The 27,414-nt window shown below is 41.7% G+C and overlaps 1 long non-coding RNA gene across 2 annotated transcripts; it reads left to right on the plus strand.

Annotated features, from left to right (window-relative positions):
• Positions 1-27,095, plus strand: LOC102156378. 2 transcript variants are annotated; one of them, XR_005379685.1, is made up of 4 exons: positions 1-119; positions 3,290-3,372; positions 12,418-12,453; positions 26,970-27,095. It is a non-coding gene; the product is annotated as an uncharacterized LOC102156378 (long non-coding RNA). The 2 variants fall into 2 exon arrangements; XR_005379686.1 differs by lacking the exon at positions 26,970-27,095 and adding an exon at positions 15,418-15,515.
• The last annotated feature ends 319 nt before the right edge of the window (positions 27,096-27,414 follow it).

A 27,414-nucleotide genomic window follows, 5' to 3' on the forward strand; every position in this document is an offset into this window, starting at 1 on the left:
GGAAAGGATGGTCTTCATAAGGGCTGTGGGTGACATTAGCTGCTGCATGCAGGAGGATCACACCGACCTTCTCCTGGTAGCTGCAAGATTCATTAACTGTGTGTAAATACTGGTGTTAAGTAGGTACTCATTCTTTTTTTTTTTTTTTAAGATTTTATTTATTTATTCATGAGAGAGAGACAGAGAGAGAGAGAGAGAGGCAGAGACACAGGCAGAGGGAGAAGCAGGCTCCATGCAGGGAGCCCGACGCGGGACTGGATCCCGGGTCTCCAGGATCATGCCCTGGGCTGAAGGCGGCGCTAAACCACTGAGCCACCCAGGCTGCCCGGTACTCATTCTTTTTTAGAATTTGGGAGCAAACCTGGAGGTGTGGTGAATGTTTGGAACAATCAATTCTTCATCAGTTTGGTCCACTTGAATGTATTATTCTCAGGTTACAAAGCTTACTGCTACTGGAATCTATTATTTAATGACAGAGTTGTCAATGGAACATAATGATTTTGATAAAATTCGGTTTATCAATTCTTTTTCCCTTTTCAAACCTCTGGGTTTTCTGTCTAAGAAATGTTAACATCCCTTAAGTTTAAAAGGATACATTTTTCCATTTTCTAGGTGATTTATAATGTTGTATTTTATAATTAAGTCTTTGATTTTTGTGTATGGTAAAAGGTAGGAATCATGGTTTATTTCTTTATGGTACAGGTAATAGTGCTTTTTTGCAATATACTTTGTTGAAAGAGTTTCCTTTCGTCTGTTGAGTATCCTTAGTATTTTTCTCAAAAATGTATTAATTGCATATGTGTGAGTGTATTTTTAGACTGTTCTGTGCCTGGACCCACCTTTAGGTCAATATCTCAGTGATTTGATTAATGTAGCCGTAGCAGTTTGAAATCGGACGGTGTGATGCTCCGACTCTGGTCTTTCTCAGGATGGCTTTGGTTACCTGTCAGTTTTTACTTTGTCGTGTATATTGCGGCATCTGCTTGTCAATTTTTACAAAAAATCCTGTCAACATATGGATTGGGATTGAATTGAAATACAGATATGATACCTTAACCTTATTGTTTTTTCTGAGACATGAGCATAACATGTTTGCATTTATTTATGGTGATGTGTTTTGTGTCATCAATGTTTTGTAGCTTCACTGTGGAAATCTGGCATATATTTGGATAAATTCGCCCGTAAATAAATACATGTTTTCCATGCTGTTTTAGATGGTATTTTTAAAATGTTAATTTTCCCATTCATCATTGCTAACATGTAGAATATGTAATTGATTTTTATATATTAACTTTCTATCTTATGACATTACTTTATTCTTTTCTAGCAGATGTTTCTTTAGGGGTATGTGTGTGTGTGTGTATGTTCTGTGTGGGTACACATGTGTGTGACCGTGTCACCTGCAAGGAAAGTCAGTTTACTTCATTGTTTCTGAGATTTTATATGTCTTTTTGTTTTTTTTTTGTTTTTTTTTTTGCCTATTGCACTGCCTAAGACCTTAATAAAGATTACTTAGAGATGATAAGAGCAGAAATCTTTACCAAATTCTGATTTCTGATGTTAGGGGAGATCACTCAGGTATCCTCCATTGCATATATTATTATTTGTAGCATTTTACTGATGCCATTTAGTAGATTGAAGAAATTTGTACTATTCCTAATTTATTCATAGTTTTCTACTTCATTCCCTCTGTTTTTCAAGATGATGGTGCTTGGATTCTTTAAAAGAATCTTTGTGCACTAGTTGGGAAGATCACATGTATTTTCTCCTTTATTTTGTTAATATGAATCTCGCTGCATTAACTGCTGTCAGAAATCATGAAGACTTTAGATTTTGCTGGACGATTTATAAACCTTAGATGGTTGAGAGCCGAGAAATTGCATGACAGGATTAACATTTTCTTTTTTATTCTTATGCGAAACCATTTATGCTCTTTATTTTTTTATTAATACATTTATTTTTTATTGGTGTTCAATTTGTCAACACACAGAATAACACCCAGTGCTCATCCCGTCAAGTGCCCCCCTCAGTGCCCATCCCTCAGTCACCCCCACCCCCCACCCACCTCCCCTTCCACCACCCCTAGTTCGTTTCCCAGAGTTAGGAGTCTTCCATGTTCTGTCTCCCTTTCTGATATTTCCCACTTATTTTTTCTCCTTTCCCCTTTATTCCCTTTCACTATTTTTTATATTCCCCAAATGAATGAGACCATATAATGTTTGTCCTTCTCCGATTGACTTATTTCACTCAGCATCATACCCATTTTCACATGGTAATTATGACTAATTTCCTGAAGGTGGAATATGGGGAGACAGTATGTGTGCAAAGGCAAAATACAGAAAGCTATTTCAGGCCACCTGTGGCGCTGACCAGGTCTAGCAGAACATCACCTCCAGGTGATGAGAAGTTGTATGTGTCTTGGTGTATTTTGAAGGCGGAGCTTAAGGATTGCTGACAATTTGGATACGGGTTGTGAAAGAAAAGAGGAATTAGGCATACTTTTGAATGCTTATACGTGAGTAACTGGAACAATAGTGGCATCATTAATAAAGATTGACTATCGTACAGAACCGTATCTATATGTATATCATCTCTATCTATGTATCATCTATCATCTATCTGTATATCTAGGTAGAGGGTGAGGTGGGCAGTAGAGTGGCCTTCAAGATGTCTTTGGGCCCTGATATGAAGGACTGTCAATATAATGAGATCATACACTGATGAATATGTTGTGTTACATGACAAGAGGGGCATTTCAGTTATGCAGGGAACTACAGCTGACCTTAAAACAGAGAGATTCTCCTAGATTATCCAGCTGAGTTCAATGTAATCACATGAGTCCCTAAAAGCTAAAGAGGAAGGCAGAGGTGGATGGCAGAAATCTGTGAGGCGCATAAGTGGTTCAATGTGCCTTTGTAGATTTGACAGCGAAGGGGACCATTTGAATAGGACGTGAATTCTTCAGCAACCTGAATGATCTTGGAAGTAGCTTGTTCCCCAGTCTCCAGAAAGGCACATCGTTTCTCTTATATTGGTGTTTGCCTTGTAAGACCCTAAGCAGATAATCCAGTTGAGGCCAGTTGTACCCTGAATTCATATCCAGGGGAATTGGGGGATGCTTATTGTTCTAAGATGCTAATTTTGTGGTAGTTTGTGACAGCAGCAATGAAAAACTATCATCGGAGGAATAAGGAGTTTCCTTATAACATAAGGAATTTTTCCAAGAAACCACTAAAGTGTCCTTCTGGACTCTGCAGTTTTCCCCAGGTGGTTTTGTTTTCTATTTCAGGCTCTGTTTGCTTCCCGCTTACCGTCTACACACCTGGGGAGCCCAATCTACTCACAAGAAGGCTTATTCTGTTCTGACCACAGGTAAGTCGTTTTCAAGTAGCTGTGGCCAAACATTTGTGGATTTGGTCCAGTCAACTTGTTGGCAGCGTGTCCGTCAGCCCCTTCCCCTGAGCGGACTGCTTCACTGTGCCTTTCTTGTGCTGCTCAGGGTCTCCCTTCATGGAAGGGAACAGTCACATCTCTGTTCTGTCTCAGAGCATGATGCTCAGTGTGAACCATTTCAGTCTTGCTTTAGGATTTGGTTGATTCCTTTGCAATATTCTTTCTGTCAATACCTACAATTCAGTCTTTCACCTTAATGCCTACCTAGTACCAGCAGTGAGGTTATACTGACCTTGATCCCCTGATGTGAAGCTGCCTGGCCATATCTTCTCTAATTGGAAGACCTGCCTTGATGGGATTCAGGCATAGTCACTGACAAAAATGAAAAGATCTCTTGGACTCCTATCTTTTGATGATAGACGTCTTCCTATAGAGTCTTGAGATGTAACTGTTCTGGCTCTCTCCAAAAAACTCCAATGTGGCATGAAAGTGAAAACATATTTCACCTTTAGGAGACTTCCTTGTGTGGTGTGCACCTTCTAAAGTGAGCCACAATGATCCCTGCTCCTGTGTAATCCTTTCCCTTTGAGTACATGGCACGTGGGACATAATCCTAACAGGGAATGTTCTCTGTTTGCTTTCATGCTTGGAAATCCTCTGTTTGCAGAGGAATTATTTATCAGTGACTGAGGAGAGTCACAGTAGTGCATTTGGAAGGAGAAAGTGGTATTAAGGAGTGGTCAGTTCATATTGGACCAAACCACTGAGAAAGAGAATACAATTCATTTTGATTATTTATTCTGCCTAATGGACCCCTGCAAAATACTAGGATATTGTAGAACAACCACATTTGTGTGGTGTAAGAAACTCCAGGTGAGATATTTGGCTAAGGCACCCGAGGAATGTGTTGCTCCTTCTTGGGTCTGTCTGGGGCCACCCTTGGGACTACGTGCGTGCTGGACTGAAGTCATTTGGAGGTTCTTTGATGCATGTTTTTGTGCTCAGTAGGGATGCTGTTAAGGTGGGATTTAGCTGGGTCTGTGGACCAGAATGCCTATACACGGACTTTTTTGTAGCTAGGGACTCCTTAGGATGGTGGCTCAAGGCAGTTAACACAGTGGAGATGGTTAATCTCTTTAGTCAGATCCCAAAGTTCATTGGGTATATTTCTTTTCTTTTTTCTTTTTTTTAAGGTGAATGGGGAGATGGGTGTAATAGACATAGGTGATTAAGAGGTACAAACTTCTTTTTTTTTTAAGATTTTATTTATTTATTCATGAGAGATACAGAGAGAGAGAGACAGAGACACAGGCAGAGGGAGAAACAGGCTCCATGCAGGGAGCCTGACATGGGACTCGATCCCGGTTGTCCAGGATCAGGCCCTGGGCTGAAGGTGGCGCTAAACCACTGAGCCACCCGGGCTGCCCTATATTTCTTTTTCACTAATTACCTTAGTGTTTATTCTTCCAAACTTTTTCTCATGTAACCAAGGTAGAGTTTTTAATTTTGTAAATTCAACATGGATACAGTACTTTATCTCTTCTTAAAAAAAGTACTCAATTTCAGTACTTTTTTTTTTTAATTTTTATTTATTTATGATAGTCTCAGAGAGAGAGAGAGGCAGAGACACAGGCAGAGGGAGAAGCAGGCTCCATGCACCGGGAGCCCGATGTGGGATTCGATCCCGGGTCTACCAGGATCGCGCCCTGGGCCAAAGGCAGGCGCCAAACCGCTGCGCCACCCAGGGATCCCTCAATTTCAGTACTTGAACCAATAAGGTCTCTTATAAAATTGTATTTCTCTAGTACTTGATCCAGTCTATGATCCCATATTTCACGTAATTATTTGGTGTCTTAGTCTCTTTTATTTTCAAATGTAATGTTTCTATTTTTTTCTTTTTTTAGATTTTTTTTTGTTTTTAATTTTTATTTATTTATTTTGGTATATATTTTTTATTGGAGTTCAATTTGCCAACATATAGCATAACACCCAGTGCTCATCCCACCAAGTGCCCCCCTCAGTGCCCGTCACCCAGTCCCCCCCACCCCCCACCCACCTCCCTTTCCACCGCCCCTAGTTTGTTTCCCAGAGTTAGGAGTCTCTCATGTTGTGTCTCCCTCTCTGATTTTTCCCCACTCATTTTCTCTCCTTTCCCCTTTATTCCCTTTCACTATTTTTTATATTTCCTGTATGAGTGAGACCATATAATGTCTGTCCTTCTCCGATTGACTTACTTCACTCAGCATAGTCCCCTCCAGGTCCCTCCACGTCGAAGCAAATGGTGGGTATTCGTCATTTCTAATGGCTGAGGAATATTCCATTGTATATAGAGACCACATCTTTACTCCAAACATACAGATGCAGTGAAAAACCCAGACACCTGTACCCCAATGTTCATAGCAGCAATGTCCACAACAGCCAAACTGTGGAAGGAACCTCGGTGTCCATCGAAAGATGATGGATAAACAAACACAATGTTTCTAAAAAAAAATGTTTCATAACATTGGTGGTTTGAAAAATACATTTCCCTTCTCATTTTTGAAAAAAAAAAATCTAAATTTCCTCCTTCAGATTTAAAAAAATTGCTCCTTACAAAGTAGATTCAGTTTATGCATTCCCCTCCAGAGTGCTACATAAGGGATGTTGCATCCCACGCAGGCTAAATAATGAAGCCAGTTCATGTGGATTTCTAAAGTCTATCTGTTGTCTACACTCACAGTGAAACTATTCTAGAGTTGGGGTTTGATGCAGTATAGACTTCCTATTGAAACATGTGTTCTTGAGGTTTTGGTATAAATTAATGTCACCCCAGAATCTGTTCTTCTCATCAAAGCCTATAATTCTTTGTTTTACTTTTTGGAAGTGCTTCATAGATGGACAGTAATGCCAGGTAAAAATTACCACAGTGACCAAGAAACTTGAATGTTTTTTTTAACAAATAGTTACCAGTGTGCAAAGTCAACATCCGGTGTGTGTGATGATTCAAGCTTGGGAAGGTAGATGTTAGGGTAGAGGGAGTTGAGCAAGAAGAAGGAAGTCTTGATTGTATTTCAAGGTCTGCTTGGCACCATATTCAGAATGATACTGCCCTAAGGTGTCAGGAAGGAACCTGTGGAAGTATGAGTGTTGTCAGATGTCCACGAGGTTAGTAGGATCATCAAAGATTGATGGAATAGGGGATCCCTGGGAGGCGCAGCGGTTTGGCGCCTGCCTTTGGCCCAGGGCGCGATCCTGGAGACCTGGGATTGAATCCCACGTTGGGCTCCCGGTGCATGGAGCCTGCTTCTCCCTCTGCCTGTGTCTCTGCCTCTCTCTCTCTCTCTCTCTGCGACTATCATAAATAAATAAATAAATAAATAAATAAATAAATAAATAAATAAAAAAGATTGATGGAATAAGTGTGAGTGTTGAGGGAAGTGAGGAGGAGGCAAAGGAGGCTCTTTTAAATATTCTAGGGTGCACCTGACCCTTTATTCAGAAAGGTGTCTCCCTCGATATCTGGGAGGACATTCTCAAAGTTTCATTGTTTTCAGATTTCCAGGAAGGGCATTTTGGATGCCTGAGAATGTTGTACAGCCCACATGATTTAAATAAAGTAAAGTTAATTATTTAGCAAAGATTGGATGTGGTCATAGGATGATGGGAGCTATTGATTAACTGAGTACGACAAAGGCATTTGGACAAGAGAGGAGCGTAGAGAGAAACAGGAAGGTTTTCAGAAAATCAAAAGAATGCAAAATACAATAAAGGAAGAAGTAATAATGCAGTATTCCTAGAAAGACTGAGATAAAAATACAGTGACAAATTTGAGAACAATCACTTTTCTGAATGTTTAGCTTTTGCGGTTTGCTCTGGATTTCTCAGTAGAGAGCAGCCATTCACACTTAGTGGGAAGATGATGGGCAATGGTTGGAACGGATAGTAAGTGGTAAGTAGAATGAGTTCTGTTTTGCAAATGAAGGAGAATTAGAGGAATATTTGAAATTTCCTTTTGTTGATTATGAAAAGCCAATTTTTGGGGGGAGAATTTGTGCTTAGGAGAGATCTTTCCTGACAATAGAATAACGAATGAGGACACACGGAAGGCGTGGAAGGGACTTCCCTGGATTTTCAACAGGAAGTACTTGTGAGGTTTTGAGGTACAGCTGAGTGATGATTGTGCTTCACTTGTGTGTATGGAACCTTGTATCTTCTCCTCACATGCATGTTGCTTTTTGTGTAACTCTTCGTATATCCAGATTTCGTTGACTGTAGAGATTTGAGACAGTAAAACACTGTTGTAGCTACACACGGTTGGAACTGACTCTTAGTTTTGCTTATGGGATTCTTGCCTAAATCTTCTTTGTCTACTGTACACCAGAACTCACAGGCATGGACCACTTCTGCTTTCCAAATGCTGTCCACTTCCACTTGTCCTTATTTTTCATGGTATACTCCATCCCTGATCCCTTAAGGGAAGTTCTCTCTTTTTGTTTGATCCTTTTTATACGAATTTCTATTGCATTCATTGATGTTTCCGTAACTGACATTTCTCAAGAGCTTTCTAAGCACTTGGCTCCCGTCTAAGTCTTATGGAATAGCAATGAACAAAGTCAACTTTTGTTCCCTTTGATTTTATTTATTGAGAGAGAAGTAAAAACCAGAGAAACCAAGAGCAAAGAAACATAGAGCCAAGAAAACATCAGAGTAGCGATAAATAATACGATGGAAATAAAATAAACTTATGTCACCATCGCTGAAGGGTATTTCAGTTAGGAAGCCATCAGAGAGGTCCTGGAGGAGGCGATGTTGAGGTTGAGATCGAATGGCAATAGCGTATGGCAGCAGTCACGTATAGTGAACAGAGTAGAAACACCCTGGGTGAGTATCCGGTGCGTGGTGCACACTCAGATTTCTACCACCTGAGAGTCATTGCGCTGAGTGCCTCAACTCCTTGGAGGCAGAAACGTAAAAGATGTTACCTTGGTGCTAACTCCCCATCCAGCTGGGCATCCCATGGCCCTAGGACTCCTCTTCAGCTCTCATCATCATCTCTGTCCTGTTAACTCTTATTTTATTGCGACTCAGTTGTGTGTCCCTGCCCGTGGCAGTCCAGGATGGCTACAGAGGCCTCCACCTTCTAGGTGGTGTATGGTGGGAGGAGAGGGGTCTGGTCTGGGACTGGGTCCTTGATGCTTCTCTCTAGGGCCTGTCTTCAGGTGAGGCTGCTTTTCTGATTTTGTCTCATACTTCAAACATGCTATCTCCCTTTCAAATATGCTCCATAATAGTGTGGGGACCAGGGCCAACCTCATCATCATTGGGAAAATCAGGAATTGGAGAGCTGTGATCTCTGCGTGCAGGAATATTAGTGTGTCTCGATTTTAAGATGACCCCATTACCTGTTTCTCAAATTGTTTAATGGAATTTTTAATAAGTATGACAGCGCTTCTTGGGTTTAAGACATTGAAAATTATATTGTGAATAAAATAAAATATCTGTATTGTTTTATTTTATATTTTTAGACTGGAGATCTTTGTGATTTTATGAAAGATGAAAATTATACTATTAGTCATCTGGTATAATTCCTTAAATGATAAGAACAGAAGATAGATTAACAGATTTTATGGACCAAACCTGAGAGCGAAAATTCCAGTGGACAATAAATAGATAAGTATGACAATTGTCCTCTAATCAGGAAATGCAAATAAACATGAATATACTGTTTCTGACTTATCAGATATGCAGAGTTAAATCCAGATAGTAGTCACAGGGTTGGAAAAATGTGCTGTTCTTTTCTTTTTTTTTTTTTAAAGATTTTATTTATTCATGAGCGACACAGAGAGAGAGAGAGAGAGGCAGAGACACAGGCAGAGGGAGAAGCAGGCTCCATGAGGGAGCCCAACGTGGGACTCAATCCTGGGACCTGGGGATCACACCCTGAGCCAAAGGCAGACGCCCAACTGCTGAGCCACCCAGGAGTCCTAGGAAAAATGTGCTGTTCTATTTCATTTCTGTTAATATAAGTTTTAGGGTACCCTAAGAAAATAATTTGAAAATATTCGATTTAAAACATGCATGTGATATATAAACCCCCACCCCCCCGGAGACCACATGTATAGAAAATTTCATACATAAGGGTACAGTAGAAAGCATATCAATGGTTTCATGTTTAGTGGTAGCAAAACATTAGAAATGGCCTGGATTCCCATCAACAGGTAGAGTAAGTGATGTCATAGGAAAGCCGGTGAAAAGGAGGCTGTAGACGTGTAGTGGCTGGCTTGGATTTCTAGGAGGTAGAGTTGAGCGTACAACAAAGAACAGACTGGGGGCCCCTCGGTGGCCGAGTTTGTTAAGCATCTGCCTTCTGCTCAGGTCCCGGGATCAAGACCCTTATTGGGCTCCCAGTTCAGCGCAGAGCTTGCTTCCTCCTCTCCCTTTGCCCCTCCTCCCTGCTTATGTGCACTCTTTCTCTTTCTCAAATAATTTTTTTTTAAAGAATAGTTTGGAATATAATGCTATTTTTGTATACTACTTCTCTTTTTTTGTATATCCTTTTGTAAGACACGAGCACATATACACATGCATCTGTATAGACACATATTTGCATATAGAATGAACACGTGGACAAACTCATTTAACGTGCTTTTGGGTGGTGGGAACAGCAATGGTATGGATTGTTAGGCCTGGAGAAGCATGTGTTCATGCGTGCATAGAAATTTTATTTTAATTTATGTGATCTCTTGTCTTGCCGACGGCAGCCGTTTTATTAGTGTGGGGTGAGACCTCAGTGACTTGCATTTCCCTGATGATCTGTGAGCCCCAGGGATCGAATGCACAACATGGTGGTAGGTGCGATGTAGACAACGCTATTTTGTACCATCATCAGATTGCTAGGAGAGCGGAACCTAATCATTCCAACTTCTAAAAAGAAATGATCATTAAATAACATGCTCGAGATGGTAATGAATGCTCCAATGGCAACAGACACGAGACGACTGTATCGAATTAACAAGCAGTGCACCTTCCATGGACACGGGCTAAATATCAAGTATATTTCAATACAAAGGATGAGAAGACGGAATCGGTGCTCAGCGCTGTTCCACAGGGCAGACGTTCCCCCCGAGGGCGGCCGACAGAACGGGACACTTTGCATGAACAGGACAACGTGAAGCATTAGAGCCATTTAACTGTAAAGGAATGTTCAGAACCTAGGGCTTTCTCATAGTTCCGGCATTTTCCAAGACTTGTTCAGTACCTTTCGTTGGAGACCTGGGTGGGTCCCACACTTATTTCTGATGTGAATGTGGAATTTTTGCTTCACTGTTGCATTTACTTAGCTGGGGTGTGTGTGCTGAAAGGCGGGTAGTGTTGGTCCCTGCTCAGCACCTGCAGAAGGAATAAGGGACTTGCACCAACTCTTTCTTTCCTCTGAACACTCATTCCCAGGATGTTACAGGATCGATCCTCAGTATCTTGAAGGATTTGTTCTCGTCTCACTTTTACTGTAATGCCTTTTTGGCTGCCTTAGCTAAGATTATAACCTCATTTTCTGTCTCCATGATACTCCACTTTCTTTTCTGTATTATTATTTATTAGGCCTCACCATTTTACAAACTACGCACTGTTTCCCTTCCCTCTTCTCCCCTTCCCACATCCCTTCCTTCCTTCCTGTTTACTTGTTAATGCATGAATGCCCATAATTGCACATATTGCATGGAATGCTTGTGTGCTTTGTTCACTGCTATTTCTCTAATGTGTAGAAGCCAATAGATATTTGTTGCATCAGTGCACTGACTCAGTGGCTGCATTAATGACACATGTGCATTTCATTTTCTATTTTCTATCTCTACGACTTTGAGTTTTTCCACAAGAAGTGCTTAAATCCAGAGAGATCCTATCGGCGTGAGCTCACTGTGTGTGAGCGTGAGATGAGAGTATCTCCACGTACAGGAGGGAGGCCCTCCCTGGAGGAAGGTACAAGCAGCCCAGGTGGATGGTTCTGAGAGCTTGCTGCCCTACCACTGTGACGCTGCTTTGAGGAGACCTTGTGCTACGAAAGCTGTAGATGTCCAACTCCTGTGTATGGAAGGAACACTGCAGGTTGGAGTAATCCCACAGGGCTGGCTCTCAGGCCCCTTGGCTTGTCAGCAGAGCTGGTAATCATGGTGCTAGTCTACCCTACAAGGTGAGAGGAAGCCTGGAAGCAGAGTTGTTTCCTGGAAAATGTTTAATATGGGAAACTCTTGACCTGAGTCAAGAGTTGACCTGTATCAGCATCAAGGAACTGAGATTCTGATCTTTCCAAAGGGCCTCTGGACTTGACTCTCCAGTGGTGTCTCTGAGTACCAACATTTTTTGGCATTAACTAGCCTGGATTCTGATCTGGGAGCTCCTGATTGGCGCCCTCTGCCTATATAAGGTCAGGATGTGCAACGCTGGGGTCAGAGTCTACCTTCTCCTGAGCTCTGATGCTTTCCTCAGTGCTCCCTGCTGATCAATTCACCAGCACGAAGGTCTTGGCGTTGCTGGTACTGGTGGCAATCTCCGCCTTCCTGGCCATAAATAAAGATTCGTAGTTAAAAATAAGGTCTGGAGCAAGAAGACGTTAAAGATGTAAGTTCTGTGTGAATGAGGGTTTGGAGGGGCTCAGAATTTGCCCCTGTGTCCTCCACTCCACTGCCCTGGTCCATCCCCATTTTGCCTGAGCGCTCGGGACAGAGTGGACTCTTCTTCTCAGCGTTGACAACTCAGACAGGTCTTGGTCAGTTTTAACCTCGGAACGTAACTTCAATGTTACTTCAGGACAATATGTTTAAGAAGGTTATCAGAGGCTGATTTCAGGAAAGCAAAAATAGAGATGTATTATGGTTTCTGCAGGGTTTTGTGCATTACACATTATCTACGCATCTTTTTTGCCCTCATATGTGCAGCAAAACCTAAGTTTCTTCAATTGGGAAAGCCTGCAATATTTTCCATATTCCGTCTTCCTTCCTTTCCCATACTGATGTTTTATTTTCACCTATTTTTCTATATCTCTTTCAGAGAGTTCATCAGACGCTTCACGTGATAGCCCTACTGGTAAGTCTCTGCTTATACTTCATGTTCTTCCTCTCACGACTGTTCCATCCCAGCCTCGTGTCAAAGCAGCCTTGGGGGGCAGAGTATAGAGACTCCAAAGCAGGAGCCTGGGGAAGCACATTCCTGCTTCTAAAGTTTACTGTGAACATAGAAAACCTGCTGATTTCTTATACCTTATTAGAAAATGTATAGATGTGGTTTCTGTATACAGTGGAATATTCCTCAGCCATTAGAAACGACAAATACCCACCATTTGCTTCGACGTGGATGGAACTGGAGGGTATTATGCTGAGTGAAGTAAATCAATCGGAGAAGGACAAACATTATATGGTCTCATTCATTTGGGGAATATGAAAAATAGTGAAAGGGAATAAAGGGGAAAGGAGAAAAAATGAGTGGGAAATACCAGAAAGGGAGACAGAACATGAAGACTCCTAACTCTGGGAAACTAACTAGGGGTGGTGGAAGGGGAGGTGGGCGGGGCATGGGGGTGACTGGGTGACGGGCACTGAGGGAGGGCACTTGATGGGATGAGCACTGGGTGTTATTCTATATGTTGGCAAATTGAACACCAATAAAAAATTTATATAAAAAAAGAAAATATAAAGTTTCCGACATGGATTTATCTAAATTGTGGATTATATAAATTATTCTCTATGAAAAATGACATGGGAATAAGGTCTGAATTTGCGGTCTCATTTATCTTTGTGGTTCCCATAAGTTGAAGAGCTAAATACCCGGGCAGAGCGTGAAAGAGTGGTTAAGAAGTCTCGGAAGAGAATGTAGATGCTGAAGGTGATGTGGAGATGCAGGATTAGGAACACATGGGACAGTGGAATGCGGACTGGGGGATGGAGGGGTGAGGCAGCATGGCTGTAAGCTTTCCTCTCTGTAATGGGGTACGCTTTATTCCCAGGCTTTTTCCTTGTACCTGAAACCAAGACTGTGCACCAAACCCTTAGTATACTTTGGGTGTCTCTCATTGTTTGCTGTAAGTCCAATGCCATGTGTGTTGTGTTCATGGAGACATGAGGAGGAATTTTCTTTTCGTCCTCCAGGTTGGGAACCCAGGTTGGTTATAAGGGCATAGACTGCAGTCAGACCTCACACACTGAACCATAGGTCCTACCTGCCATGTGGAGCCAACTTAAAAAAATATCCTTCCTCCTGTATGAGGACCAAGACAGCACGGCCAGGGTGCGGGTATGGAAAATGAGCTTCCACTGGTTGGGGCAGATGCACCTCACGAATGTAGGGTCTGCCTGTGGCTGTCTATCAGGAGCTCTGGAGTAAGGAGTAGAGAGTGATAATTGTCATTACCTTTGAACATGAGATGATTTTGGGGGGCATTTGCTCACTTTCTCATTGCCACAATAGTGGAAACTAAAAGAGTTCCAGTTCGCCCATGGGAGGGCACCAGGAAGTCAGCCCACTAGGGGTTCTCTCGTTGCCTCTGCCAGGATCCCCGTGAATAGGAATTCACATGGATTTCGTATTTTGTTCTCACCTCTGGGAGAAGATATTTGCTGATGTCTACTCTTAGTGCCACAGTCCTTGTAGGGAAACTGAAATTCTTCCTTTCCTGCAGGCATGGCTATGAAGAATGAGGCCAAAGAAAAGTGGTAGCCGGGTTAAGGATATGATGGGATTGTTGACATTTGTTGAGATGAATTCAGAATGAGGAATGATCATGCTAATAAGCAAGAAGTCCAGAGACTCTGAGGACTATTCCGGTTTTGGCAAAATCATATTCCTCCTGCAGAAATCCTGTTAGCCTCTTATCATGTGACCAAAGAGTTATCTGAATTTCATCAGACCCTGAGGTGAAACTGTTAGTAGGTTTATTGAAAGTCAGTCCCTCTGGGCCCATAGGATGTGATTATATGATAGAGGTTGCTGCCATCATACATACACTTTATTTTTTTTCACTTTTATAAGTTTTATTTTTATTTTTTTAAAATAATACATTTATTTTTTATTGGTGTTCAATTTGCCAACATACATACACTTTGATGAAATGGCGATTTGCATAAGTTAAGTAGGATATAGTAAAAAAATAGAATTTCTTTGTAAAGTTTTTTTTTCGGTTTATGGATATGAAAATTACTCGAGGCAGATTCTTCTTCCAGTTTATTTAAAAAATAGTGCTAGCATCTCAGTGGTGTTGATGCAAAAATCCCTTCCAATGAGGAGCATCACATAATGTCTGGTTTCCTTTCGTGTTCTGGACAAGGCCAGGGAAGCTGTCAGATATGTGATGGGCAGCATGGTAATGGTCACTCCTAAAGTGACAATTTATTTTGAGGTGCATTGTAGCAGAAGTTCAGGGAAAGTCCCACACGATACGAACAAGGTGTGTTTCTGCTTGTTGGATAGAAAATGGGATTGCAAGGACGCCGCGGACCTCATTACTGAGTGGTCTGCGGCAGCAGGACGGCTGGATTTCCAATGGAAGTTGTTGAGTAGAGGCCTATGTTGCTGCTTGGAAGTTAGTTTGCCGCAGACTCTGTTAATACTAAAACCCTGATGAGAAAAGAAGGGTGAACTGGCCCAGAGAATAGGGTGGAAAGCTCTTTGTTTAGCAGTTGATAAAGCATCAGGCTCCTATCTCTGGGGACACATTCAGATGTTAGTCTGTGGGGCTGTAGCCAAGGGTTGCATGTTCGTCAGGCAAATGGGCTCCAGGCAAGTAGCAGAACAAGCCACTTGTATGATGCACTCAGATAAGAAATGTCTTTGACTTCAGTAGAGGGATCAAAATCATATGAATGTGAAATGAAAATAAATTTTTTTTTGGCCAAGAAAAGGATTGAATGCTGACAAAGCTCCCTAGACATCCCTGGGTCCTGAAAGGAGGTGCCTGGGAAAGCTCAAGTCAGGCCCCCATGGTCTAGAGAGAACACAGTCCCCTTTATCGCAACAAAGGGAAATGATGTGACAAGAAAATACATCCATTGTCTACAGGAAGGGCTTTGCTTCATAATGGCTGTGGGTGAAATTACCTGCACGTGGACCACACTGAACCTCTCCTGGTAGCCCCAAGATGCTGTAAGTGGATGTGAGTACTGGGCACCGGTTCTTTTTTATTTATTTTTTATTTTTATTTTATTTTTTAAAGATTTTATTAATTTATTCATTAGAGACACAGAGAGAGAGAGAGTGAGGCAAGACACAGGCAGAGGGAGAAGCAGGCTCCACACAGGGAGCCCGATGTGGGACTCGATCCCGGGTCTCCAGGATGAGGCCCTGGGCTGAAGGCGACGCTAAACAACTGAGCCACCCAGGCTGGGCACCGGTTCTTAATTGGGCACCTGTTTTACTCTAGAATTTGCTCATCCTGTAAAGGAGCAACCCTAGAGATGAAATGAACATTTGGAACACCCAATTCTTCATCAATTTGGCCCACTTGAACATATTTCTTCTCAGGTTTACAAAGCTTACTACTAGGAACTACTATTTAATGGACAAAGGTGGTAAATCCAGCATGATGTCTTGATAAACTCCAATTTTTAAAAATTTCTTTTTTTTCTGTTAGACTCTTTTATTGGGTTTCTGTCTAAGAAATGTTAATATCTTGATATCCCCTCAGTTTAAAGGCATACAATTTATTCTTCTAGATGACCTAAAATGTTTTGTTTTCCCATAATATCTTTGGTTTTTGTGGACAGCATAAGGTATGAACCATGGTTTATTTCTTTACTCATATAGATGAGTATGAGTCACTTATACTTTGTCAAAAGGTTTTTCCTTTCTTGAGTAATCCAGCATTTTTGTCAAAAATGAATTAACCGGGGATCTCTGGGTGGCTCAGCGGTTTAGCGCCTGCCTTTGGCCCCGGGGCGCGACCCTGGAGTCCCGGGATCGAGTCCCGCGTCGGGCTCCCGGCATGGAGCCTGCTTCTCCCTCCTCCTGTGTCTCTGCCTCTCTCTCTCTCTCTCTCTCTGTCTATCATAAATAAATAAATAAATAAATAAATAAATAAATCTTTAAAAAAAATGAATTAACCTCATACGTGTGAGTGTATTTTTAGACTCTGGTCTATTCCATGGACCTATTTCTCAATCTCTATGTCACTATCTCAGTGATTTGATTAATGTAGTTGTAGCAGTTTGAAGTCAGGTGTGTGATGCTTCCAACTCTGGTCTTTCTCAGGATGCTTTTGGTTACCTGTCAGTTTTTTGCTTTGTCAAGTATCTTGTGTAATCTGCTTGTCAATTTTTACAAAAAGCCTGCCAATATGTTGATTGCGATTGAATGGATGGTACGGATAGATTGATACCTTAACATTACTTTTTTTTTTTCAAGACATGTACAAAATTTGTGTACATTCATTTCTGGTGATTGATTTGTGTCATCAATGTTTTATCCCTTCTCTGTAGAGGTCTGCCATATTTTAGGATTAAATATTCCATAAATCAATACTTATTTTGCATGCTGTTTAAGATAGCGTTTTAAAAAGGTTTATTATCCTGTTGATCATTGCTAACATGTGGAAAATATAACCGAATTTATAAGTTGACTTTCTATTTTATTTTATTTCATTTCATTTCATTTTTTATTTATTTATTTTTTCATTTCATTTTTTAAAATTGAAATTCAGTTTGTCAAAATATAATGTATTACCCAATGGTCATCACATCGTGTGCCCTCCTTAAGGCTATCACCCAGTATCCCATTCCCCCCGCCCACCTCACCCTTCAGCAACCCTATTTGTTTCCCAGAGTTAAGAGTCTCTCATGGTTTGTCTTCCTCTCTGATTTTTCCCCATTATATTTCCCCTTCTTCCCTTATGGAGCCTTACACTATTTCTTATATTCCAGATAGAGTGAAATTCTATGAAAATTGTCTTTCTCCAATGACTTATTTCACTCAGCATAATATCTTCCAGTTCCACCCACATCGATGTAAATGGTGGGTATTCATCCTTTCTGATGGCTGAGTAATGTCTCATTGTATCCTTTACACACACACACACACACACACACACGCACCCCATATCTTCTTTATCTGTTTATCTGTTGAAGGACATCACAACTCCTTCCACGATTGGCTATTGTGGACATTGCTGCTATGAATACTGGGGTGCAGGTGTCCCTTCGGATCACTGCATTTGTTATCTTTGGGATAAGTACTTAGTAGTGTCATTACAGGGCCATAGGGTAACTTTATTTTCAACTTCTTTTTTTTTTTTTAAAGATTTCATTTATTTATAAGAGAGAGAGAGGCAGAGACACAGGCAGAGGGAGAAGCCGGCTCCATGGAGGGAGCCCGACATGGGACCCGATCCCAGGACCCCAGAATCACGCCCTGGACTGAAGGTGGTGCTAAACCGCTGAGCCTCCTGGGCTGCCTATTTTCAACGTCTTAAAGAACCACCATACTGTTTTCCAAAGTGGCTTTACCAGCTTCTATTCCTATCAGCACCATAAGAGGTTCATCCTTTCTCTGCATCTTCACCAACATTTGTTGTTTCCTGTCTTGTTCATTTTAGCCATTCTGACTGGTATAGGTGGTGTCTCATCGTGGTTTTGATTTGTATTTTCCTGATGACATGTGATGGACCATTTTTTCCATGTGCCTGTTGGACATGTATAGGCCATCTTTGGAGAAATGTCTGTTCATGTCTTCTGCCCATTTCTTGCCTGGGTTTTTTTTTTTTTTTTTGGAGTTTGATATGTTCTTTATAGATCTTGGATACTAGCCCTTTATCTGATGTGTCATTTGCAGATATCTTCTCCCATCTGTAGGTTGTCTTTAAGTTTTGTTGAGTGTTTCCTTTGTTGTGTGGATGCTTTTTATCTTGATGGAGTCCCAATAGTTCATTTTTGTTTTGTCTATCAAGAAATTGTTGCAGCTGAGGTCAAAAAGTTTGCTGCTTATGTTCTCTGCGAGGATTTTGATGGTTTCCTGTCTCGCCTTTTAGGTCTTTCATCTATTTTGAGTGTATCTTTGTGTATGGTTTATGAAAAGGGTCCATTTTCATTCTTCTGCATGTGGCTGTCCAATATTCTCATCAACATTTATTGAGCAGACTGATTTCCACTGGATATTCTTTTCTGCTTTGTCAAAGATTAGTTGGCCATAGAGTTGAGGGTCCACTTCTACATTCTCTGTTCTGTTCCAGTGATCTATGTGTCTGTTTTGATGGCAGTATGTTGCCGTCTTGATGATCCCCAGTTTTGTAATCTGGCTTGAAGTCAGGCATTGTGACGCCCCAGCTTTGATTTACCTTTTCAACATTCTTCTAGCTATTTGAGGTCTTTCCTGGTTCCATACAAATCTTAGTTGTAATTATTCCAACCCTGTGAAAATGTTGATGGTATTTTGATAGGGATTGCATTGAATTTGTAGATTCCTTTGATAGCATAGACATTTTCACAATATTTTTTCTTCCATGCATGAGCATGGAATGTTTTTGCATTTCTTTGTGCTCCTCAATTTCTTTCATCTCTAAAGACTACAGATCCTATACCTTTTGGTTAGGTTTATTCCTAGGTATCTTATGATTTTTGGTGCAATTGGAAATGGGATTAATGTCTTAATTTCTCTTTCTTCAGCCTCATTGTTAGTGTACAGAAATGCAATTGATTTCTGTGCATTGATTTGTATCTGCCATATTGCTGAATTGCTGTATGAGTTCTAGTAGTTTTGGAGTGGATTCTTTTCAGTTCTCCACATACAGTATCACGCCATCTACAAAGAGTGAGAGTTTGACTTCTTCTTTGCCAATTTGAATGCCTTTTATTTCTTTTTGTTGATTCTGATTCTGGTTGCTGAGGCTAGGACTTCTAGTACTATGTTGAACAACAGTGGTGAGAGTGGGCATCCCTGTCGTGTTCCTGGCCTTAGGGGAAAAGCTCTCAGCTTTTCCCCATTGAGAATGATATTTGCTCTAGGCTTTTCTTAGATGGCTTTTATGATATTGAGGCATGTTCCCTCTATCCCTACACTGTGAGAGTTTTAGTTAAGATAGGATGCTATATTTTGTCAAATGCTATTCTTTTTTTTTAAATTTTTTAAAATTATTTATTTATGATAGTCACACACACACACACACACAGAGAGAGAGAGAGAGAGAGAGAGAGAGAGAGGCAGAGACATAGGCAGGCTCCATGCACAGGGAGCCCGACGTGGGATTCGATTGCTGGCTCCAGGATCACGCCCTGGGCCAAAGGCAGGCGCCAAACTGCTGCGCCACCCAGGGATCCCTGTCAAATGCTATTCTATATCATTTGAGAGGATCAAATGATTCTTGTCCTTTCTTTTATTAATATGATATATCACATTGATTCACTTGGGAATGTTAAACCACCCTTGCATCCCAGAAATATGTCCCATTTAGTCTTGGTGAATGATCCTTTTAACGTAGTGTTGGATCCTATTGTCTGGTATCTTGGTGAGTATTTTGACAACTATGTCCATCAGAGATATTGGTCTGTAATTTTCCTTCTTAATGGGGTCTTTGTCTTATTCTGGGATCATGGTAATCCTGGCCTCATAGAAAGAGTTTGGAAGTTTTCCTTCTCTTTCTATCTTTTGAAACAGCTTCAGTAGAATAGGTATTATTTCCTTAAATGTTTGGTAAAATTCCCCTGGGAAGCCATCTGGCCCTGGACAATTGTTTCTTGGGAGATTTTTGATGATTGCTTCAATTTCCTTGCTGGTTTTTGGTCTGTTCAAGTTTTGTGTTTCTTCCTGTTTCAGTTTTGGGAGTTAATGTGTTTCCAGGAATGTATCCATTTCTTCTAGATTGCCTAACTTGTTGGCATATAGTTGCTCATAATACATTCTTAAAATAGTTTGTATTTCCTTGATGTTGGTCATGATCTCCCCTCTTTCATTTATGATTTTATTAATCTGGATCTTTTCTCTTTTCGATAGGCCTGACGAGGATTTTATTGATCTTATTAATTCTTTCAAAGAACTAGCTCCTGATTTTGTTGATCTGTTCTACTGTTCTTCTGGTTTCCATTTCATTGAGTTCTGCTCTAATCTTTATTATTTTTCTGTTTTGTTTAGGCTTTATTTGGTGTTTTTTCTCCATATCCTTTAGGTGTAAGTTTAGCTACATATTGGAGATTTTTCTTATTTTTTTGAAAGTGGCTTGTTTGAAAGTGAACTCAGTTCTTGGGACTGCCTTTGTTGTATCCCAAAGATTATGAACAGTTGTGATTTCACTTTCATTTGTTTGCAGGAATCTTTTGAATTCTTCTCTAATTTCCTGTGTGACCCATCATTCTTTAGTATGATACTCTTTAACCTCCAGTGTTTGCATTCCTTCCATATTTCCTCTTGTTATTGAGTTCAAGTTTCAAGGCATTGTGGTCTAAAAATATACAGGAAATAATTCCATCTTTTGATATTGGCTGAGACCTGAGTTTTGTCCCAGTATCTGGTATATTCTGGGGAAAGTTTCATGTGTTGTTGAGTAGAATTCGTATTGTGTTTCATTAAGATGGAATGTCCTGTACATATCTGTGAAGTCCATCTTGTCCAGTGTGTCCTTCAAAGCCCTTGTTTCTTTGTCTTCTGCTTAGATGATCTGTCCCTCCTGAGAGTGGAGTGTTGAAGTATCCTACTATTAATGTATTATTATGCGTTTTGTTACTTTGGTTATTAATTGGTTGATATAATTAGCTGTTTCCAAATTAGGGGCATAAATATTTATAATTGTTAAATCTTCCTGTTGGGTACACCATTTAAGCATGATATAGTGTTCCTCTTCCTCTCTTATGACAGTCTTTCTTTCAAAATCTAATATATGTAATATGAGGATTGCTACCCCAGCTTCTTTTGGAGGTCCATTTGCATGATAAATGGTTCTCCATCCTCTCATTTTAGTCTGATGGTGTCTTAAGGTCCAACATGAGTCTCTTGAAGATAGCAAATGGATGAGTCTTGCTCTTTTACCCTGATACCCTAGTGTCAGATTGGGTCCATTCACATTCAGAGTCTATTCACATTCAGAGTAACTATTGAAAGATATGAATTTAGTGCCATTGTGTTACATGTACAGTCCAGGTTTCTGCAGATTATCTCTGTTTCTTTGGGCTCTCTCCTCGATTATAGGATCCTCTTAGTATCTATTGCAGGGCTGCTTGGTGGTCATGTAGTCTTTCAGTTTGTGTCTGTCCTGGAAGCTCTTTAATCTCTCCTTCCATTCTGAATGACACTCTTGGTGGATAAAGTGTTTTGGGCTGCATGTTTTTGTCATTTAGCATCCTGAATATATCATGCCAGCGCTTTCTGGCTGCCCAGTCTGTGTGGGTAGGTCGCTGTTAATCTAAGATTTCTCCCTCTGTATGTTAGGAATCTCTTGTCTTAAGCTCTTTCAAGATTTTCTCTTCATCTCTGAAATTTGCAAGCTTCACTATTCTATACTAGGGTGTTGATCTACTTCTATGACTTTTGAGAGGGATGCTCTCTACCTCTTGGATATGAATTTCTGTTTCCTTCCCCAGATTATGGAAGTCCTCAGTTATGATTTGCTGAAATATACTTTCTGCCTTTCTGTCTCCACACCCTCTGGAATTCCAATAATTCAGATGTTTTTCTGTTTTCAAACTATCACTTATTTCTCAGAGCCTATCCTGGTGGGCTCTTAGTTGTTTTTCTCTCTTTTCCTCAGCTTTCTTCCTTTCCATAAATTTCTCATAAGTCATTTATTCTTTCTTTTGCCTCATTAACCCTAGCTGTTAGAGCATCCAGTTTAGACTGCATCTCACAGTATTTTCAATTTCCATCTGGTTCGGTCTCATTTCTGCACTAATGGATTCTTATGCTTTTTTCAAGTCTTTTATGCTTTTTTCAAGCCCAACGAGTATTCTTATGCTTTTCTCAAGTTTTTTATGCTTTTTTCAAGCCCAACTAGTGACTTTATAATTGCAATCCTGAACTGCATGTCTAACATTTTACTTAAATCCATATCCATTAGATCTGTGGTAGAGAGTATTACCTCTGGCTCCTTCTTTTGTTGTGAATTCCTCCTTCTAGTCATTTTGTCCAGCGTAGAATGGCTGTACAAGTAAGCAGAGTCAAAAATATCAACCAGAACCCAAGCAGAATACACAGTACACAATTCTGAAGATGTCAGGAACCGAGAATAAAAGAAAGAAGACAAACAAAAAAGAAAACAAATGATAATAAAAAAAAGAAACAAAGAAACAAAGAAGGGGGGCGGGAGAGAATATAATCTCACAGAGTAAATTTTGTCCTGAGTGTGTTTTTTTGTCTGTGTGTTAGAAGACTCTAAATTCCAAAAGCATAAAAAAGCAAGACTTATATATTTACAAAACTAAAACTGAAGACAGGTAAGCAATCCAGAAATGAAGACTATATCTACAACATACAATGCAAAAATAAGAGAGTCAGAAAAGAGTTAAAAATGAAGAATTGATAAAATAACAAATGAGTTGAGAAAAAAGAAAAACATATCGGGAAAAATTTTAAACTGAAAGACAAAGGAATCATAACAAAAAGCCCTAGAGTTTCATTCACTGTTTTACCCGAGTCCTGGGTTCCCAGTCCTGCGCGGCCCGTGAACGTGCTGGTCACCTGCTCGGCGGGTCCCTGCGCAGGGGCCTTCGGGCGGTTCTCGGGTCTCGGGGTCTGGGCCCAGTTCACCGCAGGTCCCCGGGGGCTTTCCCTACCGCTTTTTTCTTTTTTCTTTCTTTCTTTTTTTTTTTTTTTTTAATTGGAGTTCAATTTGCCAACATCTAGCATCACCCGCAGTGCTCAGCCCGCCCCGCCCAGGCCCCAGAGCCCGACCGGTCACCACCCCCCCCCCCACCTCCCTCCGCTGCCCCTCGTTGGTTTTTTTTTTTTTAATTTTTTTTTTTTTTTTTTTTTTTAATTTATGATAGTCACACAGAGAGAGCGAGAGAGGCAGAGACACAGGCAGAGGGAGAAGCAGGCTCCATGCACCGGGAGCCCGATGTGGGATTCGATCCCGGGTCTCCAGGATCGCGCCCTGGGCCAAAGGCAGGCGCCAAACCGCTGCGCCACCCAGGGATCCCCCCTCGTTGGGTTTTGACGGTGAAGGAAAGCAAAGGGGCTGCGCCCGGATGTGCAGCCTGGAGCCCAGACACGGCCTCGGGGAGCCCAAGTCCAGGCCCCCCGGGACCCCTGCAGGTTCAGGCTCCCGCAGCGAGGGCCTCGGGGGGCCCCGGGGTGCAGCGGAGGGAGGGGGAGGTGACCCCGGGTGCAGAGACCCCCGGGGGCGGGTCGTGGCCCTGTGACCCCCCGTGACCCCCGAGGAGGGGAGGTGACCCCTGGCTGTAGAGCCTCCCCGGGGGAGGGTCGTGGCCCCGTGACCCCCCGTGACCCCCGAGGAGGGGAAGTGAGCCCCGGGTGCAGAGACCCCCGGGGGGAGGGTTGTGGCCCTGTGACCCCCTGTGACCCCCGAGGAGGGGAGGTGACCCCCGGGTGCAGAACCTCCCCGGGGGAGGGTCGTGACCCTGTGACCTCCCGTGACCCCCGGGTGCAGAGCCTGCACAGGGGAAGGTCGTTGCCCCCGTGACCCCCCCGTGACCCCTGAGGAGGGGAGGTGAGCCCCGGGCGCAGAGCCTCCCCGGGGGAAGGTCGTTGCCCCTGTGACCCCTGTGACCCCTAAGGAGGGGAGGTGACCCCACCCGCAGAGCCCCCCCCTCACCCGGAGGGTGCATAAGAACAGAGATACTTACAAATTCTGATTCCTGATGTTAGGGGAAAGCATTCGGGGCTTCTCCACTGCATACGTAACTAGTTGTAGCATTTTATTGATGCCATTTAGCAGATTGAAGAAATCTGTGCTATACAATTCACCCATAGTTTTCTTCTCCACTCTATCAACACGAATGTGTTTTGGTTCTTTAAAAAAGAATTATTGTGCAGCATTTAAGATTACATCTGTTTTTTCTTTTATTCTGTTAAATCGTTGGATCCTACTGGATAATATCAAATGTTAGTGCACCTTGCACTCCTTGCACACACTCCACCTGCTGCCTCCCCCTTCATATTATATTTTGTCACAGCTATGTATTTTGTCTCCCTAGTGTGTGGCTATAAGGGGCTGAATTGATGAGGGATATTGGTATGTGATGTTATTTATTTGTAGTATTTTTGTCCGGTTTGGGATCAAGGTTAGGTCAACCTCATAAAAAACTTGGCAAGTTTACCCTCTTCATATTTCTACAATTGGTTTGGTTTGGTTGATTTGTTCCTAAATAAATGACTCTTTCAAACCATTCCCAATGTGTTTGTTGAAAGATACTAGGGAAGACTTCTGAACCTGGAGCTGTTCCTTGTCGGAGGTTTCTAACCACAAATTCAGTTTCTGGAGTGATGCTTAGTGGTGAGCCCTGGCCCAGCCACATCCCAGCAGGTCTCACTGTCCCCACAGTGGTGGCCTCCTGGCAGCTCCCAGTAGCTCCTACTATTCCCTTTGCCCATTGGTAGCGTCCCAGGCAGTTCCATCAGCACAGTGGGTTGTTTCCTGCCTTCAGGTCACTTCCTATACCAGTTTGGCGTCTCTCTTATGCAATGGGCCCGGGTCCATATTTTCACTGATGAGACATGAATTTTCTTTTATTTATTTATTTATTTATTTATTTATTTATTTATTTATTTATTTATATGATAGACATAGAAAGAGAGAGAGGCAGAGACACAGGAGGAGGGAGAAGCAGGCTCCATGCCGGGAGCCTGACGTGGGACTTGATCCCGGGACTCCAGGATCACGCCCTGGGCCAAAGGCAGGGCTAAACCGCTGAGCCACCCAGCGATCCCCGAGATATGAATCCTCCTACAATTTGTTCCTTACTTGGGTGTCTGGCTCCAGCCCCAGCAAGAGTGGCAGTTCTCTGTACCTGCTATTTCTGATTTCTATTAAATCTGTTATATATTCCAAAAGTTGTATATCCTTACCTGTTTATTTCTTTTTTTTAAAGATTATATTAATTAATTAATTAATTAGAGAGAGAGAGAGAGAGAGCAAGAGAGCGCCAGGACAGGAGGTGGAGCAGAGGGAGAGAGATAAGTAGACTTGATGCTGGATGCAGAGATGATGTGGGGCCTAATCTCTAGAAGAGGTCATGACTTGAGTTGAACCCTTGGACCTTCAACCAGTTGAGTCACCCAGGTCCCCTATATGTTATATTTAGTTTTCTCTGCTATTATAGTTAGACTGTCCTCTGTTCCAATTACTGTATGTTTTATATCTCCTAGTGGACCTTGAGAACTGCAGGTTCTTAAAATTTGTCATCTATGGAGTGAGAGGATGAATTTGGCATCAAGATTTGTTGAGGGGCTATAAACACACAGGTCCACCACTGGAGGGGGCTGCTTGATGACTTTTGTAGTAAACAGCATCTTGTGACAGTGGATCCATCCAGGATTATGGGGTAGTCTTGCTTTTGTCTTGTTCCAGCACAGACACAGTGTAACCACAGTTTTATTTGAGTACCTGTTATTAGTTGTGTGGGTTAATTTTTTAACACAATTTTCCTATTCTTAGCAATAACATCGTAAATCTTCATAGATAGTATTTAGCTGACTCCATTCTTTCCACTTCCCACCCTTGATTTGTGGCCATATAGATTCTGACTCTAGTCATCTGAGAGACTGTCATGTGTGGAATCCCAGGTAAGGCACAGCTTGTCTGCAATCCTGAAGATTCAGATTTTGCAGAAAGTTTATAAGCCTTCCAGGGTTGAAGGCAGAGGAATCCCACGACAGGATTAACATTTTCACATGGCAATTATGGCTAATTTCCCGATGGTAGATGATGGGGAGACAGTGTGTGTGCAAAAACAAAGTATGGAAAGCTATTACAGGCCAACTCTGGGTGTTGACCAGGTCTAGGAGAAGATGGAGGTGATGAGAAGTTGTCTGTGTCTGGGTGTATTTTGAAGAAGGAGCTTAAGGATTGCCGACCATTTGGATATGGGTTGTGAAAGAAAAGAGAAGTCAGGTGTAGTTTAGAAGGTTTTACTTGAACTGGAACAATGGTGACATTATTAATGAAAATTGACTGTATTCACAGAACTGTATCTATATCTTATCTAGGTAGAGGGGGAGGTGGGCAGTTGAGTGGCCTCCAAGATGACCTCAGGCTCAAATCACCAGGGTTATCAATATGATGAGATCACACACTGATGAATATGATGTGATATTGTGACAAGAGGGAAACTTCAGTAACACAGGGTACTACAGTTGACCTTAAAACAGGGAGATTCTCCTAGATTACCTACCTGAGCCCAATGGAATCAACTTGAGACACTAAAAGAAAAAGAGGAAAGCAGAGGTGCTGATGAACGTGGATGCCAGATTACTCAATGAGATACTGGCCAAAAGGATCCAACAGTATATTAAAAGGATTATTTACTGTGTCCAAGTGGGATTTATTCCTGAGCTGTAAGGGTGGTTCAACATTCACAAATCAATCAACGTGCGGTGAAGTAGTTCCTGGTCCCCAGTGTTCACAGCAGCATCGTCACCAATAGCCAAACTTTGGACAGAGATGAAATGTTCATTTACAGGTGAATGGATAAAGAAGATGTGATCCATATAAATACACAGCAGAAGACTACTTAACCACCTGGAAGGATGAATACTTGCCATTTACATCAACATGGATGGAACTGGAAGGTATTATGCTGAGTGAAGTAAGTCAATCAGAGAAAGACAATTATCATATGGTTTCAGTCATATGTGGAAAATAGAAACAGCACAGGGGATCATAGGATGAGGGAGAGAAAAATAAGTGGATGGTCATCAGAGGAGAAAATCCATGAGAGGTATTTTACTATATAGGAAACTAACTGATGGTTGCAGGAGGGGAGGTGGGTGGTGGAATTGGGTAAGTTGGTGATGGGCATTAAGAAGGACATGGGTTGTGATGAGCGGTGGGTGTTATAAACAATCGATAAATTATTGAACATTACATCTGAAGCTAAGTATGTAATTTATGTTGGCTAATCGAAT

Source organism: Canis lupus, chromosome 27 (genome assembly GCF_011100685.1).
Source record: "Canis lupus familiaris isolate Mischka breed German Shepherd chromosome 27, alternate assembly UU_Cfam_GSD_1.0, whole genome shotgun sequence".
Taxonomy (NCBI): Eukaryota; Metazoa; Chordata; class Mammalia; order Carnivora; family Canidae; genus Canis; species Canis lupus.